Genomic DNA, 4,608 nt, shown 5'->3' with positions numbered 1-4,608 from the left:
GTTAGACGCTGCAGGAAAGCAGGATGAACTCCAATCCAATTGGCTTCACATACACAATCAATCGAGGGATGAGATGTGATGATGTGATACCTCACACTAGTAGATAGCATGCCTAAAAAGGATCCACGCCCAAGGAGAGGAGGCGGCAACAAAGAGAGAGATGTAGAAGATGAAGGACCTCTCTCTTCACACGCTTGTCTCTCTATCTTTTTTTCTTCTCTCAATTTGATTATTTACTATTCTATTCTCTTCTTTCAACCATAGGTAGAGACCCTCTCTATTTATAGATGATTCTCATGACCCAATGAGAGGAGGACTCTTTATTCAAATCTGATTTGAATTGGTCGAATACTCATGAAAAAAGGACTCCTATATGAGATATAATTACCATCACTTATGATATCCACTTTGCACCCACTCCCACACCCATTTGGAACACCCCAAATAAATACCAAACCAATTTTTGATCATGCTTCATGAGTGGATATACTCAATGCAAGTAGGAATACTCATATCTCATCCAAAATAGGTCCGATTCGAAGCCAGTTCGAAATAATTTCGTAAGACTGTCAATCCTAAACTCTTTAGGACTTTTGTACCAAGTCTAATTTAGATTTTGGATCTATTTAAGTTTAATTAATTCAGATCTAATCTAAAATTAATTAGTACTTAAATTCAATCTTTCATATGTTCCATGGATCATAGATAGAAATTATTCATCCCCAGGATTGAACTTGAACCTCATGTGTAGTGCTAGCTAGACATAGTCAACTCTTCAATCCCGTTTGATCCATAACTCAATTCTCAATCAAGTTAGTTTATATGTTCAATCAAGTCAAGTACTTCCAGATTGGACATATAAATATAGATCAATTCCTTCTTACTTTGTCTGACTTGTGTGCGTGACTCCATAGGTTCAAACACTAAGCCGGTAACATAGAAATCAATTCCTGTATTAATCGAGATACCATCTAGGAATGGTTCCCGACGTCCAGATAGATCAAATTATCGCAAAAAAATATTTCAGAATCCATACTCATGGTTACCGTATAATTCATCCTTTTGACTCTGGATGCTCTCGGGAGTTGTCCATCACCCATTTTATTTTTGCATAGTGTCATCACCCATTTTGCCTCGCACTCAAGAGTTGTCTATCTACCTGGAGTGTCACTATGATCTGGGGTTAATGAGTACGATACCATAACATAATTCAATCGCACTCTTCTCTATTCAATTCATTATCACTCTGTTTAAAAGATGAGTTACTATTATAAAAAACTTAAATGTCAAATGATATTAGTCATAATCGAAGTATAATATCTCATAATCTCATGTCGTATAGGTACAAAAGCTTTTGATTTGATGTTTGCTTGGCACTTGACAAAACTTCTAGATTTTTTGTTATACTCACATGTTAGCTGAAAAGATAGAAAACTTTATGCCAGTCAACCTAAAGTAGATTCTTTAAAGGAGATATTTACATGCAAATATAATGCGAGTTATACTGACTTGTGTCTTTTCTTTACTCCAGTAAGTACAAAGATCTATCCACTCTGCCGTGCTCACAGTACTTGACTTTGAATCCTTTCCATGATTAACGTAATGTATATGTAGTCGATATCTTTGATCCTTTGACTTCAATGAAAGAAGCTTCTTGACGCTAGCACAAACTTCCTCATCCATTCTTAAACTCTTGACATCTAGTTGATGTCATGATGTCATGGCTCTGAAGAAGCTACTGGTACCGTGACCGTAACTGTGATGACAAGATCATTCCCTGAATCGCTGGTTGCTAAGTGAAATATGATGGATCTGTATATATTATAAAATAATACATTCTGCAACTAGAATTATGAAATTAAAAGTACTTTTAATAAAATCATCCACATAAATCTATAATTTTCTTATTGATACTTTTTGAAAATAGTAATAACATTCTACAGATCAAATTGAAAATATAAATTCAATCTTAAAACAAAATAAAAATATTTCATACACAAACCCAAAGTATTTCTTGCAATTCAGTTTTTTGGTGAACTATGAAGCAACCTGTAGAATAAATGCAGGATATAAAAAGTATAACGTACACCTATGGCCCAAAAGGCCTACTGGAAGGAGATAGGAATACAGACCAGCAAGCCACAAAACATGACACCAAAATTGAAGTTAACAATTCTGACATTTGTTTGAAACACTATATCAATATATGCATACTGATTACAAAAGATTGGAAAGAAAATAGTCAAAAACCCCAGAGTCAAAAAGAGGACGTTGGCTGATTCATATGTAGGATTTGACACAGAACCACATCTTTGAAGAGGAAATCTTAAGACATGTAATGATTATCGCCATCCATCCATCGATTTAGACCATATCTGATTTGAATAAAGAACCTGTGTGGTAACCTCCATGGTGAAGCAAAAATTTCTGCATCAATGTAGTTTTATTGATAATCAGAAAAAATTTCTGCATCAATAGAGTTATTAAGGAAGATTCTTTTCAGCATCAAGATTTATCAACAAAGCTCCTGGATCATGAAAACTCCATAATAGAATGAAAATTATTTATTTATGACAAAATAATAAAAAGCACATAATGATTTGAAATATTATAATAATGTCAAAGATTACCTGTACATAATCACATTCAATCCGTTATTTTGCAAACTCAATCCGTTATTCTGCAAACTCAACATAGTGATCATGATGTGTATTAGAAGGCAAACAATGACATATGTCATTCAATACACACCTAATGATTGTAAAATACAAATGACAACCGACTGTTTCTCTCTCTCATTGCAACTTCAACATAAAAAGGGTTGTTACTATGTCATTATACTTAAACCATATAACAAAATAATATCTCATAAAAATAAATCGATGCCTTACAAAATAAAATACCAAAATGTAATGGCAAAAATCACCATTGTTCCCTTCTTTTTCTTTTCATTTCTTTCTCTTTTTCGGGGATCTTTTGAGGGAGATCAGAGGAGAGGGCTAATGTCGGTGATGATGGGGAGGAAGGCGACCATGATTCCAGTGGGTCATAACTGCTTTTCTTGCTTCCTCTGCAACACTTCTGGCCCATATGCATGATACAGCAATTCTCTTGTCTATGTTTCAAGCATTTTTCCATAACCTTTTGGTATCCCAAACTTATTCTTATCTTTCTCTAATCGCTGCATGAAATAATTCACTCGCTCAATTATAATTTTCACAGTCGGCCTTTGCATGCTAAGCAATCCACACATAAGGGCTATGTAAAGAAAAAGGATTAATGCCATTAAATAGCAAATATCATCGTACCTATGAGAATGAGGGTATTCAGACATCTTCTTCCTAACCTGATTAAAGAATAAAACAAATTAGCAAATTCAAGATGAGGAAGAGCCACAGACACCTCTCATAGATCTTGAAGACCATGGGAGAACTGCATGAAATTGATGCTTACATGACATCACCTTGGGATCACTCAAGACCCATATTAGTCCTCTTCTCGATAAGCTCTCGAGTATCTATTGTTTTTTTTTTTTGTTAGATAACAACAAGTTCCAAGATGGAAAATAAACAAGTGTGTTAGAACACAGCAAGTATAAGAAACTTTGTAGCACAAAAAAGTATGGAAATAAAGTGACCATATATTCATGTGTAAGAGTAAAAACAGGAAAGCATTCCCTCTGTGTTGGTAGTGAATAGTTGCCATGCTCCTTTATAATTAGATCTCCAAAATAACACCTCAACGATGGATGATTGAAGAGGAAGAAAGGTGAGTATAAACAAAGCAACATATAGAGCTGAACAGTGTGTAACATAATAAACTAAGGAGGGTCCTAAAAGAAACAGTAGCCAACATATAGAGCTGAATCAAGTGGAAGGTGCAATGCATATAAATTTCTGAGATCTACTTTCAGTTTCAGGTAATCTTCTGTATCTACCAAATAGAATAAGGATAAAGAGGCAAAGCTTCCTGCCTTTCATCGATGAGATGCACTATCAAAATTGAGGAAATGTAGAGCATCCAAAAGACTCAATAATTAAGATTGCATATAAGCAGGGCCCTTCTCATCTATGTGCAACAATGAGTCATCATTTGGGATATATAATTGAAAGCAAATAAAAGCCTCTGATATAAAGGATAAGTAAACTGTATACCCATTTCCATCCATACTCACGTGCAATTTAACATCATTTGGGACAAAAGAACAGCAGCAACAGAGTCGGTTTAAGCAGGAAAGACCAAATAAGATATTCTCCACTTGAAATAGAAGCCATACAGTACCTGGAAGTGCATAGAAAATATCCAGAGCTTCTGAATTTAAGAGGCCACAAAATTTCAATGGCTGATGTATAATAAATATTTGAGATAAGGGCCAGCTCCCATCAGCATGAAAGGCATAAAGAACATCATTTGGGAGATAATTAAAGGAGGAATCAAAATACCATAGCATACAAAAGGAGGCAAGTAATATAGGGACACAGAGCCCATCAGTTAAAACATCCTCCGGGTAGGTCCTGAAAAGTACCAAGATTAAGCTCTCAATACCTCAAGGAACCAACTCACAGCACCACAACTCGCACAAATCCCATGTATTTTCCAAAAAACCCA

The 4,608-nt window shown here is 35.0% G+C and overlaps 1 long non-coding RNA gene across 4 annotated transcripts; it reads right to left on the bottom strand.

Moving 5' to 3' along the window:
• Positions 1-2,160: 2,160 nt before the first annotated feature.
• LOC109505078 (uncharacterized) lies at positions 2,161-4,265 on the bottom strand. Of its 4 annotated transcripts, none has more exons than XR_012134519.1 (5): positions 4,175-4,265; positions 3,454-3,517; positions 3,309-3,346; positions 2,631-3,181; positions 2,161-2,427 (listed from the first exon to the last, which is right to left on the bottom strand). It is a non-coding gene; the product is annotated as an uncharacterized lncRNA (long non-coding RNA). The 4 variants fall into 4 exon arrangements; XR_003799108.2 differs by lacking the exon at positions 4,175-4,265 and having other exon boundaries at positions 2,631-2,680; positions 2,927-3,181; positions 3,454-4,148; XR_012134520.1 differs by lacking the exon at positions 4,175-4,265 and adding an exon at positions 3,974-4,148.
• Positions 4,266-4,608: the final 343 nt, after the last annotated feature.

This window comes from Elaeis guineensis, chromosome 9, assembly GCF_000442705.2.
Source record: "Elaeis guineensis isolate ETL-2024a chromosome 9, EG11, whole genome shotgun sequence".
In the NCBI taxonomy this organism is placed as follows: Eukaryota; Viridiplantae; Streptophyta; class Magnoliopsida; order Arecales; family Arecaceae; genus Elaeis; species Elaeis guineensis.
The sequence above is the reverse complement of the archived record's forward strand: the minus strand, read 5'-3'. Positions and strand labels throughout refer to the sequence as shown.